Consider the following 16,815-nt stretch of genomic DNA (forward strand, 5'->3'; position numbering starts at 1 on the left):
AAGACATTCCTATAAAAATGGACTCTAGAAAGTGAGAACTTTGGGGTCTGATTCTGCAAACCAACTTCCAGGAGCATCAGATGAGCATCTGACAAGTCCCTGCTCCCTCCTCATTTCCAGGCCACCTGGCCAGTGGCTTGGCATGAGCAACTCTAAGGCTGGTAACTATGATAACAACCTTGCAGAACCTCTGTGTGTGTGTGTATGAATGAATGTGTGAATAAATATGAGATTGAATGGAATGTTATAGCTATAACTAACTGCTTACTATGATTCTTTCTGTATCCACAATAAATGTGGTACTTTGCCTTTTCCCCTTTAATAAGATCCTGCTGGTTTTTATTTTATTGGTATAACACAGGCACAGGCTTCCACTTCCACTCTCCTGAGGCGCACAGGCTGTGAATGGACCGTAAGCAGTCAGGCCGAGAGGCTCTCTTCCATGAAAACATGCTCTGTGACTCTGCAGATTTGTCACACTTAGGCTGCTCAAATGTACACAGGCCACTTGGCTGCTGGAAAGGTAGCTACAAACAGCACCCCTCTGACAGCAGCCTTTCACCTCTGGAGTCTGGAATGCACTGTAGGGAACAGTCCTGCCCTGGCCACAAAGGGACAGGCAACCTGGCACATCACTGCCATTTCTCAGAACAAGTACAGTACATTACAAGGAAGCTGAGTTCCTCGAAGACAAATTTTTTTCAAACCTTCAGCATAATTTGTCAGATTTCCCTGATGGGAGCTCTTGATTAAGAAACTAGAAGAACATAACATTAACATGGCACACATTAAATTGAACATTGGGTGACTGGCAGGTCTCCAAATGTAATAGTAAATGGGGGTGACACCAACAAGTGGGTGTGCTTCCAATGGGGTCCCCCAGGGATCAGTTCTTGGCCCCATGCTATTTAACATTTTTATCAATGGCCTGGAAGGAAACTTAGAGTCATCACTGATAAAGTTTGCAGATGACACAAAAACTGGGGGGAGTGGTAAATAACGAAGAGGATGTGTCACTGATACAGACAGATGTGGATCACTTGGTTACCTGGCCGGAAGCAAACAATATGTGTTTTAATGCAGCTAAATGTAAATGTACACATCTAGGAACAAAGAACGTTGGCCATACTTACATGATGGGGAACTCTATCCTGGGAAGCAGCGAGTCTGAAAAAGACTTGGGAGTGGTGGTGGATAATCAGCTGAACATGAATTCCCAGCGGATGCTGTGGCCAAAAGGGGCTAATGAGATTCTGAGATGTATAATTTGGACTATCAAGCAGGTTATATTACTTCAGTATTTGGCATCGGTGCGACCGCTGCTGGAATCCTGTGTTCAGTTCTGGTGTCCACACTTCAAGAAGGATGTTAATAAATTGGAGAGTATTCACAGAAGAGGGTAGGGATAGGATACAGAGGACCCTAGACAAATTGGAGGATTGGGCCAAAAGAAATCTGATCAGGTTCAACAAGGACAAGTGCAGAGTCTTGCACTTAGGAAGGAAGAATCCCATGCACCGCCACAGACTAGGGACCGAGTGGCTAGGCAGCAGTTCTGCAGAAAAGGACCTAGGGGTTACAGTGGACGAGAAGCTGGATATGAGTTAACAGTGTGCCCTTGTTGCCAAGAAGGCCAGTGGCATTTTGGGATGTATATGTAGGGGCATTGCCAGCAGATCGAGGGACGTGATCATTCCCCTCTATTCGACATTGGTGAGGCCTCATCTGGAGTACAGTGTCTAGTTTTGGTCCCCACACTACAAGAAGGATGTGGAAAATTGGAAAACGTCCAGCAGAGGGCAACAAAAATGATTAGGGGACTGGAACACATGACTTATGAGGAGAGGCTGAGGGAGCTGGGATTGTTTAGTCTGCGGAAGAGAAGAATGAGGGGGGATTTGATAGCTGCTTTCAACTACCTGAAAGGGGGTTCCAAAGAGGATGGCTCTAGACTGTTCTCAGTGGTAGCAGATGACAGAACGAGGAGTAATGGTCTCAAATTGCAGTGGGGGAGGTTTAGGTTGGCTATTAGGAAAAACTTTTTCACTAGGAGGGTGGTGAAACACTGGAATGCGTCACCTAGGAGATTCCACCACCTCCCTTCCTTAGAAGTTTTTAAGGTCAGGCTTGACAAAACCCTGGCGGGGATGATTTAGTTGGGGATTGGTCTTGCTTTGAGCAGGGGGTTGGACTAGATGACCTCCTGAGGTCCCTTCCAACCCTGATAGTCTATGATTCTAAGAGCCACGGGAATGATTAAAGGCTTGGAAAACCCGCCTTATAACAATAGACTCAAGGAGCTCAATCTGTTTAGCTTAATCAAGAAAAGCTTAAGGGGTGACTTGATCACAGCCTAAAAGTATCTAAACAGGGAACACAACTTTGACAGAGGGCTCTTCAGTCTAAAAGAGAAAGATCTAACAAGAGCCAATGGCTGGACGTTGAAGCTACACACATTAAGACTGGAAATAAGGTGCACATTTTTACCAGTGAGTGTACTTAATCATTAAAGCAACTTACCACAGGCTGTGATGGAGTATCCATCAAATCAAGATGGGATGTTTTTTCTAAAAGTGCTGCTCTGGTTCAAACACGAATTATTCTGGGGGCAGGTCTCTGGCCTGTGTTACCCAGGAGGTCAGACAAGATGATCACAATGGTCCCTTTTTGCCTTGTAACTGATGAATCTACGACCCACTCTGTGTTCTGTTTTGTCAGTAAGTTCCTTTATAGATAACAAGAACTTGCCCTGAGGATCTCCAGAGAGTTAGGTTTTTTACTCATTCGCTCAAAGGCTAATGCACCTCTCTTTAAGCTCAGCACTTAATTTTGTAAGCACTAAATGGCTTTTTAAATGGCTATGGGAGAGATTACTTCTTCCTCACTGGCTCCAGAGTGCAGGAGAGCAGGGGCCCAGACCTTCCCAGCTAGAGGGGCAAATACAAGGGTTGTCTAAGTGCACAGAAATGGTGAAATGTTTGACTGAGCATTCTTTCCATCTCACACGTCATCACCACTAATAAAGGCTGGGGTAGACCCTTTGGTATCTGAGAGTTTGCACAGGTTCAGCTAAGCGGAACTTAGCTAATTGGTGCTACACAAGAAGGAAGAGTCCAGTGCTGGTTTTGCATGGCTCAGAGGAATAAAGTCACTCACTCCCCTGGAGCCAGCAGCTCTGATGCTGCTACACATTGATGTGCTCATTAAGAAGGTGCCATTTTCAGAGTCACTTTCCAGAATGGCCCGTGCTGTGTGCACAGACGGCATGAGACCTGCAATCACACTCCTGCAGATTTGCAACTCACAGGCCAGCCTGTTCTTACTGCCCCTGACTCAGTCCAGCAGTAGCACCACAGAGGTAGGCAATTCCCAGCTGGGTGAAATCCTGGTCCCATTGAAGTCAACAGCAAACTCCCATTGACGTCAGTGGAGCCAGGATTTCACTCTGGATTTTTCCCACCTCTGGCGTCTCATGGGCCCCATGTCCTAATACTGAGTGCAAGAGAATGCAGGTTCCTGCTGCTAGAGCCTTTTCATGCATTTTCCGTTCCTGTGGCAAAGCAGATGTTGGAGTGACTCGCTGGACAATCCGCCTGGAAATTCTTACCTTTAAGATGCCGAGCGCTCCTTGGCGCTAAGTGAAATCGTCTGTGTCTCATTAACATCAAAGAGTTTCCTTCAGTAGTCCAGGCAGCGGGAGAGCAATGAGCAGATGAGCTGGGGAACTGCTAGTCTCCACTAATGTGGCCTGCAACCAATTAACATCAAAGGGGAGCCACTAGAATGTGTGAAAGAGGGAAGGAGGGCAGCAGCAAGGGTAAATCGCACCAACTGGGGAGAAAGGGGCAATGCTGAAGTTTCAGCTCAAATTGTGACCCCACCCAAAGACCATTTGAATCCTGTGCTGGTGCTGGTGGGTTCCTCTGAAATCCCCCCATCCCTTTGTACTGGCCATGGTGGGTCCCACTTTTGTCATCCAGGCTGGACTGCAACTCTCTCTATCTTGGGGCTTGTCTACACTGGCTCTTTACAGCACTGCCACTTTCTCACTCAGCGGTGTGGAAAAAACCCAGCCCTGAGCGCTGCGACTTTCAGCACTGTAAAGCACCAGCGTAGACAGTGCTCCAAGAAACTCCCAAAGAAGCTACCACTGGTGCTCAGCACAACAGCAGTCTGTAAGTACTTCGGTGGGGAGAAGAGTTCTACATAGGAATGGCCAGTTTGTGTCAGACCAATGGCCTATCTAGTCCGGTATCCTGTCTTCCGATGCTTTTGTGGGAATGAACAGAACAAGGCAATTATTAAGTGATCCATCCCCTGTCATCCAGAACCAGCTTTTGGCCATCACAAGCTAGGGACACCCAGAGCATGGAGTTGCATCCCAGACAATCTTGGCTAATAGCCATTGATGGACCTGTCCTCCATGAATTTATCGAATTCTTTTTTGAACCCTGTTATACTTTTGGCCTTCACGACATTCCCTGGTAACAAGTTCAACAGGCTGATTGTGCATTGTGTGAAGAAATACTTCCTTCTGTTTGTTCTAACCCTCCTACCTATTAATTTAATTCAGTGACCCCGGGTTCATGTGTTATGGGAAGCGGTAAGTAATACTTCCCTGTTCACTGTCTCCACCCCGTCATGATTTTATAGACCTCCCTCATATCTGTCCCCCCCCTTAGTCGTCTCTTTTCCAAGCTGACCAGCCCCAGTCTTTTCAATCTCTCCTCATACGGAAGCTGTTCCATCCCCTAATCACTTTTGTTGCCCTGCTCTGTACTTTTCCCATTTCTAATGTGTCTTTTTCGAGATGGGGCCACCAGAACTGCATGCAGTATTAACGGTGTGGGTGTGCCCTGGATTTCTATAGTAGCATTATGATATTTTCTGTCTTATCTATCCCTTTCCTAATAGTTTCTAACATGCTGGTTGCTTTTTTGACAGCCGCTGCACGTTGAGTGGATGTTTTCAGAGAACTGGCTAGCACTGTATGTAAGGGAGCAGTATGACTGCTCAGAGCTCCGGTACGAATCTGTAGAAAAACCTGAGTGTCTCTGGATTAAGTTTAGAAGTGTGTGCAACAAGAGTGATGTAGTGGTGGGAGTCTGCTATAGACCACTGGACCAGGGGGATGAGGTAGATGAGGCTTTCTTCCGGCAGCTCACGGAAGCTACTAGATCGCATGCCCTGATTCTCATGGGTGACTTTAATTTTCCTGATATCTGCTGCGAGAGCAATACAGCGGTGCATAGACAATCCAGGAAGTTTTTGGAAAGCGTAGGGGACAATTTCCTGGCGCAAGTGCTAGAGGAGCCAACTGGGGGGGGCGCTTTTCTTGACCTGCTGCTCACAAACCGGGTAGAATTAGTGGGGGAAGCAAAAGTGGATGGGAATCTGGGAGGCAGTGACCATGAGTTGGTTGAGTTCAGGATCCTGACGCAGGGAAGAAAGGTAAGCAGCAGGATACGGACCCTGGACTTCAGGAAAGCAGACTTCGACTCCCTCAGGGAACGGATGGCCAGGATCCCCTGGGGGACTAACTTGAAGGGGAAAGGAGTCCAGGAGAGCTGGCTGTATTTCAAGGAATCCCTGTTGAGGTTACAGGGACAAACCATCCCGATGAGTCGAAAGAATAGTAAATATGGCAGACGACCAGCTTGGCTTAATGGTGAAATCCTAGCGGATCTTAAACATAAAAAAGAAGCTTACAAGAAGTGGAAGGTTGGACATATGACCAGGGAAGAGTATAAAAATATTGCTCGGGCATGTAGGAATCATATCAGGAGGGCCAAATCGCACCTGGAGCTGCAGCTAGCAAGAGATGTCAAGAGTAACAAGAAGGGTTTCTTCAGGTATGTTGGCAAGAAGAAGAAAGCCAAGGAAAGTGTGGGCCCCTTACTGAATGAGGGAGGCAACCTAGTGACAGAGGATGTGGAAAAAGCTAATGTACTCAATGCTTTTTTTGCCTCTGTTTTCACTAACAAGGTCAGCTCCCAGACTGCTGCGCTGGGCATCACAAAATGGGGAAGAGATGGCCAGCCCTCTGTGGAGATAGAGGTGGTTAGGGACTATTTAGAAAAGCTAGACGTGCACAAGTCCATGGGGCCGGACGAGTTGCATCCGAGAGTGCTGAAGGAATTGACGGCTGTGATTGCAGAGCCATTGGCCATTATCTTTGAAAACTCGTGGCGAACCGGGGAAGTCCCGGATGACTGGAAAAAGGCTAATGTAGTGCCGATCTTTAAAAAAGGGAAGAAGGAGGATCCAGGGAACTACAGGCCAGTCAGCCTCACCTCAGTCCCTGGAAAAATCATGGAGCAGGTCCTCAAAGAATCAATCCTGAAGCACTTGCATGAAAGGAAAGTGATCAGGAACAGCCAGCATGGATTCACCATGGGAAGGTCATGCCTGACTAATCTAATTGCCTTTTATGATGAGATTACTGGTTCTATGGATGAAGGGAAAGCAGTGGATGTATTGTTTCTTGACTTTAGCAAAGCTTTTGACACGGTCTCCCACAGTATTCTTGTCAGCAAGTTAAGGAAGTATGGGCTGGATGAATGCACTATAAGGTGGGTAGAAAGCTGGCTAGATTGTCGGGCTCAACGGGTAGTGATCAATGGCTCCATGTCTAGTTGGCAGCCGGAATCAAGTGGAGTGCCCCAAGGGTCGGTCCTGGGGCCGGTTTTGTTCAATATCTTCATAAATGATCTGGAGGATGGTGTGGATTGCACTCTCAGCAAATTTGCGGATGATACTAAACTGGGAGGAGTGGTAGATACGCTGGAGGGGAGGGATAGGATACAGAAGGACCTAGACAAATTGGAGGATTGGGCCAAAAGAAATCTGATGAGGTTCAATAAGGATAAGTGCAGGGTCCTGCACTTAGGATGGAAGAATCCAATGCACCGCTACAGACTAGGGACTGAATGGCTAGGCAGCAGTTCTGCAGAAAAGGACCTAGGGGTGACAGTGGACGAGAAGCTGGATACGAGTCAGCAGTGTGCCCTTGTTGCCAAGAAGGTCAATGGCATTTTGGGATGTATAAGTAGGGGCATAGCGAGCAGATCGAGGGACGTGATCGTTCCCCTCTATTCGACATTGGTGAGGCCTCATCTGGAGTACTGTGTCCAGTTTTGGGCCCCACACTACAAGAAGGATGTGGATAAATTGGAGAGAGTCCAGCGAAGGGCAACAAAAATGATTAGGGGTCTAGAACACATGACTTATGAGGAGAGGCTGAGGGAGCTGGGGATTGTTTAGCCTGCAGAAGAGAAGAATGAGGGGGGATTTGATAGCTGCTTTCAACTACCTGAAAGGGGGTTCCAAAGAGGATGGCTCTAGACTGTTCTCAATGGTAGCAGATGACAGAACAAGGAGTAATGGTCTCAAGTTGCAGTGGGGGAGGTTTAGATTGGATATTAGGAAAAACTTTTTCACTAAGAGGGTGGTGAAACACTGGAATGCGTTACCTAGGGAGGTGGTAGAATCTCCTTCCTTAGAGGTTTTTAAGGTCAGGCTTGACAAAGCCCTGGCTGGGATGATTTAACTGGGAATTGGTCCTGCTTCGAGCAGGGGGTTGGACTAGATGACCTTCAGGGGTCCCTTCCAACCCTGATATTCTATGATTCTATGAACTATCCACGATGACCCCAAGATCTGTTTCTTGAATGGGAACAGCTAATTCAGATTGCATCATTTTGGATGCATAGTTGGGATTGTTTTCCGATGGGCATTGCTTTGCATTTATCAACGCTGAATTTCCTCGGTCATTTTGCTGCCCAGTCACCCAATTTTGTGAGATCCCTTTGTAAATATTTGTAGTCAGCTTTGGACTATCTTGAGAAAATTTGTATCACCTGCAAATTTTGCCATCTTACTGCTTATCCCCTTTTCCAGATCTTCTATGAATATGTTGTACAGCACAGATCCCAATACAGATCCTTGGAGAACCTTGCTATTTACCTCTCTCCACTGTGAAAACTGAACATTTATTCTTATCCTTTGTTTCCTATCTTTTAACCTGTCACTGATCCATGAGAGGACCTTCCTTCTTATAACGTCTGCTTAATTTGCTTAAAAGCCTTTGGTAGGGAACCTTGTCAAAGGCTTTCTGAAGGTCCAAGTATACTATATCCACTGGATCACCCTTAGCCACATGTTTGTTGACCGTCTCAAAGAATTCTAATAGATTGTGAGGCACGATTTCCCTTTACAGAAGCTGTACGGAAGTTGACTCTTCCCCAGCATAGTATGTTCTTCTATGCGTCTGGTAATTCTGTTCTTTACTATAGTATCAACCAGTTTTCCTGGTACTAAAGTTAGGCTTACTGGCCTGTAGTTGCCAGGATTACTACTGGAGCCTTTAAATATTGGTGTCACAATAGCTACCCTCCAGTCATCTGGTACAGAGGGTGACTTCAGCGATAAGCTACATACCCCCATTAATTATTCTGAAATTTCATATTTGAGTTGCTTCAGAACTCTTGGGTGAATCCCATCTGGTCCTGGTGACTTATTACTGTTTAATTTATCAATTTGTTCCAAAACCTCCTCTACTGGCACCTCAGTCTGGGACATTGATGACATCTTCATCATATGGACCCACGGGAAGGAGGCCCTTGAAGAAGTCCACCTGGATTTCAACAATTTCCACCCCACCATTAACCTCAAATAAGTAATGGTCACATAAACACCACCCTAAACTGGAAACCTACTGACTGCTGTACTTACCTACATGCCTCCAGCTTCCATCCAGAACACATCACACAATCTATTGTCTACAGCCAAGCCAAGCCCTAAGATACAACTAAATTTGTTCCAGTTCTTCAGACAGAGATAAACACCTATGAGATCTTTATCAAGCATTCTTAAAACTACAATACCCACCTGGGAAAGTGAGGAAACAGATTGACAGAGCGAGACGGGTACCCAGAGGTCACCTACTACAGGACATGCCCAACAAGGAAAATAACAGAACACCACTGGCCATCACATACAGCCCCCAGCTAAAACCTCTCCAGCACGTCATCATCTATCTACAACCTACGCTAGAAAACGATCCCTCACTCTCACAGACCTTGGGAGGCAGGCCAGTCTTCACTTACAGAAAGCCCCTCAACCTGAAGGAAATACTCAGTAGCAACTACACACCACAGAAACACTAACCCAGGAACCAATCCCTGTAACAAACCGCGTTGCCTGCTCAGACACCTTCAGAGGACCCAACCATATCAACCACACCATCAGAGACTCATTCACCTGCACATCTACTAATGTGATATATGCCAGCAATCCCCCTCTGCCATGGACACTGGCCAAACCGGACAGTCTCTACGTAAAAGAATAAATGGACACAAATCAGACATCAGGAATGGTAAAATACAAAAGCCAGTGGGAGAACACTTCAATCTTCCTGGACATTCTATAACAGATTTAAAAGTAGCCATACTTGAACAAAAAAAACTTCAGAAACAGACTTCAAAGAGAAACTGCAGAACTAAAATTTATTTGCAAATCTAACATCATTAATTTGGGCTTGAATAGGGACTGGGAGTGGCTGGCTTACAAAAGCAACTTTCCCTCTCCTGGAATTGACACCTCCTCATCAATTAATTGGGAGTGGACTACATCCACCCTGATTGAATTGGCCCTGTCAACACTGGTTCTCCACTTGTGAGGTAACTCCCTTCTCTTCATGTGTCAGTATAATAATGCCTGCATCTTTAAGTTTCACTCTATGCATCTGAAGAAGTGGGTTTTTTACCCATGAAAGCTTCTGCCAAATAAATCTGTTAGTCTTTAAGGTGCCACCGGACTCCTTGTTGCTTTTGTGGATACAGACTGACATGGCTACCCCCTGATACTTCTCAACCTGGGACAGTTTCTCAGATTTGCCAACTAGAAAGAATGGCTCAAGTGTGGGAATTTCCCTCACATCATCTGCAGTGAAGACCAATGCAAATAATTCATTTAGCTTTTCTGCAATGACCTATCTTCCTTGAGTGCTACTTTAGCACTTTAATCATCCAGTGGCCCCACTGATTAATTTGGCAGCTTCCTGCTTCTGAGGCACTTAAAAAAAATTTGCTTTAGTTTTTGTGTCTTTGGCTAGCTGTTCTTCAAATTATTTTTTTGGCCTGCCTCATTATATTTTTACACATGCCCTGCCAGAGTTTGTTCCTATCTCTTTTCCTCAGGAGGATCTGACTTTCCGTTTTTAAAAGGTGCCTTTTTGTCTCTAACTACATCTTTCACTCTATTATTTAGTCACGGTGCCATTTTTTTGTTCCTCTTACTGTTTTTTTAATTTGTTTTATTTGGAGTGTACATTTAGTTTGAGCCTTTATTATGGTGTTTTTAAAAAGTTTCCATTCAGCTCACAGGCATTCACTTTTGTGACTGTTCCTTTTAATTTCTGTTTAAATAGCTTCTTTATTTTTTGCGTAGTTTCCGTTTTTGAAGTTAAATGCTACTGTGGTGGGTTTCTTTGGTTTTTCCCTCTCTACAAGGATATTAAATTTAATTACATTATGGTCGCTATTACCGAGCAATTCAGCTCTATTCACCCCTTGGACCAATCCCTGTACCTCATTTCGAATTAAATCAAGAATTGCCTCTTCCCTTGGGGGTTCCAGGACTAGCTGCTCCAAGAAGCCGTCATTAATGGTGTCTAGGAAATTTTCTCTCTCCATCCCATTTTCAGGTGACATGTACTCAGTCTATATGGGGACAGCTGAAATCCAACTAATTTCTGAATTACTATAATTATTATTATTTATTTACATTACAATACTGCCTAGGAGCCCTAAGTCCTGAACCAGACTCCATGGTGTGAGGCACTGTACAAACACAGAACAAACAGATGGTCCCTGACTCAACGATCTTACAATTCACGTGTATGACAGGAGACTAAAGATGGATACAGACAGATGGGGGGCAGGAGAGAGTACAAGGGAACAATGAGACAGGATTGGTCAGCACGACAGGCAGTGGTCTCAGCACACCAGAGGCCTAACCAATGTCACGTTTTTTGTTGGCCTCATGGTAAAGGAGAGTTTTGAGGACAGATTTGAAGGAGGAGAATCTCATAGACAGCAGCATAGTGAGATCCAAAGGTTGGAAGCTGAAGTTAGACAAACTCAGACTAGAAATAAGGTGCAGAATTTTAATAGGGAGGGTAATTAACCATTGGAACAACTTAGCTAGGGTTGTGGTGGATTCTCCCTCTCCTGAAGTTTTCAAGTGAAGTCTAGATATCTCTTTCTAAAACTTATGCTATACATCAACCAGAAGTTATAGGTCTGATGCAGATTCCCCAATGGATGAGATTCTCTGGCCTTTGTTGTGCAAGAAGTCAGACTAGATGATCTCAAATGGAATCTTCTGGCCTTAAAATCTATGAATCTAAGGCCTTGTCCACATTAAAGTTTTTCAGTGGCATAGTCCCATCAGGGCAATTAGAGTTGGTTGAACAATTTTCTGTTGGGAAATGCATTTTCACTGTAATCAAAACATTTTTTAGGAACAGGTCAATTTCAATGAAATTTTGGACAGGTAAAAGTCAGAATGAGTCATTTCAACTTTCTTGTTTAGTTTAAATAATTTTTTTCATTTGATAAATTTTTTTTACCTTTTAATTTCAACTATAATATAAAGTTAATCAAAACAAGAAAGTTGAAACATTTTTACTTTATAATGATATATTTAATATTGTAATATAAAAGTCTAAACAAAATGAATTGATATTGAAATTAAACATTTCAGCGGTGGCACAATTTTTGTTCTATGGGAAATTGTGAAATTTTGACCTTTCGGGTTGATCTGGAACAAAACCTTCTTTGGAATATCCTGTGGAACGGAAATTCTGGTTTCAGACCAACTCTAGTTATATTAGTGGCTAAAACCTTAATGTAGACGAGGCCTGAGTGAAAGGAGCTGGAGAGACAGCGTATTGTGGCTGTGCTCCAACAGCCTGCATTTGCTTCTCATACAATACACAGTCTGACACACCTAGACCACCTCTCCTTGCAGGACCCTCCATAGCAGCTATTGCTCTCCAGCACTCTGCATTTGTGCAAACCCACATATAGACTGAAGGAGCAGGAGGGAGTTCTCAGGACTCTGGCAATCTACTAAAGAAACCCAAGGAAGTGTCCTTGCCTTACCATCTTCAAGTCACACCATAAGGTTCCCCTCTTCACTATCACATTCCCCAAAGAGCCAGAGCAGAAGACGATTCAGTGGAGTGGTCAAAACAGCCAAGATTCATCCTAGAGCAGGGTGAAGGATTGACTGTGCTTAGAGTGAGGTTCCAATTACAGCCAGCATAGGAGAACAAATCAACCCTCTTTTCCTCCCACCACCAAAACCAAAACTGTGGATACACAAAACCAAATGCTCCAAGACAAACCTTTCCTCTCGGTGTCCCGGTACGTTCTGTATAGCCCTTCAGTTTACACTGTGTCGTCCTTGGGGCAAGAGATGGTTTCTTCTGCATTTTGCATAGTGCCCAGCAGTGGGTCTGGCAAAAGAGGTTTGTGATACATGATGCCACCAGGAGACAAGGAAGTGAATGAGGTTACTTACTAATGCAAGGATGTTTCACTTTCTGCTTGAGTCATTTCTCCCACCTTCCATATCAAGTTTTGATTCTTGTCTTCATCTTCAGGGCTCTGCATGACTCAGCTCACGTGTACATCTTTGATCTGGTTTCCTTTTGCTCCCTATTACTGCTCTCTATGCTCCACCACGACTTTTCTCCTATATGCTTCACTAGTATCCTTTCCCCATTGACCTCTAACCTCCTTGGTCCAGGTTGCTTTCAACATCTGGAATGTCCTCCCTTATATACTAAACTGCCTCCTCTCTGAATCATTGCTTGAGGCACACGAGGCTTCCATGAGAGCTTTTATCAAAAACCCAAATGTAGAACGTAGCTCTAATAAAAATACAGAAACAAACTGCTTGAAGTTTGGTCCTTCAGCCTAGGTACTAGGTAACACAGATGAGTGTTCAGTGTACTGATTTAACCAGTACACTGCTGAATTCCCTAGGTACTGGTGCCACTTACAAGTGACAGCTTAGTATGGAACCAGTTCCTCCCCATTCTGTCTCAGCAATTCTCAGATGCTGTGAATCCAACCTGATGAAAGTCCAGTATGGTCCATGCAGAACAGCCCCACTAAACTGCACCTTGTATAACCAAAACCCCCAAGGAATCAAACTGAAATATCCCCTGGGGTGCGGCTTCCCTGGACTCTTGTTCCCCAAGGCAAGGGCACAGTGAAGGAAGACAAGGCTGTCTGACAGCACATTGATCAGCTCCAGTGGGATACGGTCATTTGGCGAGGAGTCAAAAGTTCCACGCTAGCTAACGTCTTGGGGCCCTTTGCAAAATCCAGAGGGCAGAAAGCATGTGGAACAGGGGCACAAGGAGTGGCCTAGCCAGCAGGTGTTTTGGGTGATGCCCCTTTAGCAAGAGCACGAGGTGGGCTATTGGAACAAGAAGTTTCTGTGGCAGTTGGGATACGGGAAGTCTGAGGTGGCCAGTTGGAAGCAGACAGGCTGGAGAGTGGAGACTGCAAGAAGCAGATTGGGAGGGAAGAGACTGGGAGTTGCAGATAGAACTGGGCGATTTGGGGTTGGGACTGGCAGTCTGATCTGGACGGGGAGTGACAGTTGGGACTGGCAGATGGGGTGAGGGGTGACAGTTGGGACTGGCAGATGGGGTGAGGGGTGACAGTTGGGACTGGCAGATGGGGTGAGGGGTGACAGTTGGGACTGGCAGTCTGATCTGGATGGGGAGTGACAGTTGGGATTGGCAGATGGGGTGAGGGGGTGACAGTTGAGATTGGCAGTTGGGATGAGGGGTGACAATTGGGACTGGCAGTCTGATCTGGACGGGGAGTGACAGTTGGGATTGGCAGATGGGGTGAGGGGTGACAGTTGGGACTGGCAGTCTGATCTGGACGGGGAGTGACAGTTGGGATTGGCAGATGGGGTGAGGGGTGACAGTTGGGACTGGCAGATGGGGTGAGGGGTGACAGTTGGGACTGGCAGTCTGATCTGGATGGGGAGTGACAGTTGAGATTGGCAGTTGGGATGAGGGGTGACAATTGGGACTGGCAGTCTGATCTGGACGGGGAGTGACAGTTGGGATTGGCAGATGGGGTGAGGGGTGACAGTTGGGACTGGCAGATGGGGTGAGGGGTGACAGTTGGGACTGGCAGTCTGATCTGGATGGGGAGTGACAGTTGAGATTGGCAGTTGGGATGAGGGGTGACAATTGGGACTGGCAGTCTGATCTGGACGGGGAGTGACAGTTGGGACTGGCAGTTGGGATGAGGGGTGACAATTGGGACTGGCAGTCTGATCTGGACGGGGAGTGACAGTTGGGACTGGCAGTTGGGATGAGGGGTGACAGTTGGGACTGGCAGATGGGGTGAGGGGTGACAGTTGGGACTGGCAGTCTGATCTGGATGGGGAGTGACAGTTGGGATTGGCAGATGGGGTGAGGGGGTGACAGTTGAGATTGGCAGTTGGGATGAGGGGTGACAATTGGGACTGGCAGTCTGATCTGGACGGGGAGTGACAGTTGGGACTGGCAGTTGGGATGAGGGGGTGACAGTTGGGACTGGCAGTTGGGATGAGGGGTGACAATTGGGACTGGCAGTCTGATCTGGACGGGGAGTGACAGTTGGGATGAGGGGTGACAGTTGGGACTGGCAGTCTGATCTGGACAGGGAGAGACAGTTGAGATTGGCAGTTGGGATGAGGGGGTGACAGTTGGGACTGGCAGTCTGATCTGGACAGGGAGTGCCAGTTGGGATTGGCAGTTGGGATGGAGCAGGTTAGGAGCGGGAGTGGCAATGGACATGGCAGGTGGGATTGGGTGGGGAGTGACAGGTGCTGGGAATGGCCATTGGAATGGGGTGGCAGCAGCAATCGGGTGTAAGGGTTGTTGGGAATGTCAGTTGATATGGAGGGAGAAGTGACAGTTGGGAATGTCAGTTTCAATTGGGCATGCTAGGAGGGGTGACTGGAGTGGGGATTAAGAGTATGAAGGGGGTAGGCTAGGGTGGAGTGAAACAGTTTAAACTGGGCAGACTGGCATGGGGAGAGACCACTGGTTTGAACAGAGCAGGTTTGAGGGAGAGTGACGGTTGGGAAGGACTGGATTGGACAGGTTCCGTGGGGTGTCTGATGATTTTAAATGATGACCATGCAAGGGCCTAGTACCAAGTGAGGAACCAGCTGCTCATGACATTTTGGACAGTGGTGGAGGAATGAACCGAATTAGGCAGTTTGGGAGGGGCTGGTTTGACGTGGGGAGGGCAACAGAGGATGAGAAGCAGGTTGGATTTAGGCAGTGAGAGGATCAGAAAACGGCAGAGGAGGTCACTAAGAAGCAGGTAAAACGTGTGAGAATTATTCCCTCTTCCTCACTGAGTAAACTCACCTTTCTAAAAAGTGGTGATTAGTCCTGCTGCGAGGTAGTAATGCCGGTTCCTGTCTGTAGTATTCCACTTGTGGTGCAACTGCGCTTGAGGAGAGAATCCTTTGGCCAGCAGCGTCTTGTGTTCCCTGCCTCCACCCTGCATGCCCTCACCTAGCCCAGGGCAGAAAGGCCAGAGCGAGGCCAACTGACCCTCAGTTCCTTCTTACTACCCGTGGTTGAAAGACACAGTGTCGAGCAGTGTTCCTGTCTCTTGCACTTACGATCTAGTTAAGGTTTTTGTATATAGCTGCCCTTAGTGTAGTTAGCTGGGTGTTAGCATCTAGGACAGGTTTTTTTGTAAGTCTTAGCTGGGTGACTTTTCTACCTTGTTTCTATTTTGTTCACCGGGTATGGGGTATTCAGTCTTATGGCTGACCAGAAATCCCTTGGGTTTAAGCATTATTCATCATGTGAGGCTGCACTTCCTCTTAATGATGGATACTCATTCTCCAAGCAGTCCCTGAAAGTGACAGATGCTTGCTTAAAATGTTTCTGTAAGACAAGTCCATGAGTCCTGCTTCTGACTCAGGAAAACGAGACCAGATGAGTTCTACAAAGTCCTCTTCCAAAAGCGTTGCAGCAGGCACTATGTTTGCATCACCCTTTAGTGCTTTGAGACAATCCCCTGCTGCTGTGTCTGTAAAGCCTTTCTCCTTGTCTGACAAGGATAGGTCACAGCCCCCCCCCCCACTTGAGGAGCACGGATGTGGGTCTGCATTCCAAGGATGGTCTAAGACAGCAAGGGAGAGATCCCCTTTCTCTACTTTGAAAGGATAGCTCAGGGGTGATCCATGTCGTACTGGCACTCCCTGTTAGTAAAACTCCAGTACCACCTAATGTTCACTCTGACTTTGGTATGGAGTGCCCAGTACCATCACATACTCTTGTGATAATCAGTCATGGAATTTTCTGCACCTGTGCCAACATTTCTGGTGCCATCATCCACTGTCTTGAACCTCTTATTACTGGTACCGAGATTTACCACAGTGGTGGATTTAACTGGCTTAGCTCTGCCTGATTCTCTCTTTTCTTCTTCTGTGAAAATAGCTGCACTGGTAGTGTCAGCTTCCATACTGACCTTCCTAGAACAATTGTGAAGGAAATAATTACATTCATGGAGGTAAACAGTAAAACGGATGTAATACAACATGGGTTTTCCAAAGGTAAATCATGCCAGACTAACCGGATTTCCTTCTTTAAGAAAATAACTGATTTGTTTACATAAGAGAAGCGCAGGAAATCTAATACACTTGGATATCAACAAAGCATCTGACATGGTTCCATGTGGGAAATTATGAGTTAAATTAGAGGAGAGG

The 16,815-nt window shown here is 46.2% G+C and overlaps 1 protein-coding gene across 8 annotated transcripts in view; it reads right to left on the reverse strand.

The window, feature by feature from the left end:
• Positions 1-16,815, reverse strand: part of LOC140915106 (uncharacterized) — a 34,322-nt gene that overhangs the window by 13,563 nt on the left and 3,944 nt on the right. For 2 of the 8 annotated variants that reach the window (XM_073354599.1, XM_073354597.1), the window contains exons 2-4: positions 15,461-16,581; positions 12,413-12,523; positions 12,168-12,272 (exon numbers count right to left, since the gene is read on the reverse strand). The exons of 2 other annotated variants lie outside the window; for them this stretch is intronic. The gene's annotated coding sequence lies outside the window, so the exon portion shown is untranslated. Of the gene's footprint in view, positions 1-3,607; positions 3,749-12,167; positions 12,273-12,412; positions 12,524-15,460; positions 16,582-16,815 lie in introns of all 8 variants that reach the window. 4 more of the 8 variants (XM_073354602.1, XM_073354600.1, XM_073354606.1 and 1 more) reach the window with 4 other exon arrangements.

Source organism: Lepidochelys kempii, chromosome 7 (assembly GCF_965140265.1).
Source record: "Lepidochelys kempii isolate rLepKem1 chromosome 7, rLepKem1.hap2, whole genome shotgun sequence".
Taxonomy (NCBI): domain Eukaryota; kingdom Metazoa; phylum Chordata; order Testudines; family Cheloniidae; genus Lepidochelys; species Lepidochelys kempii.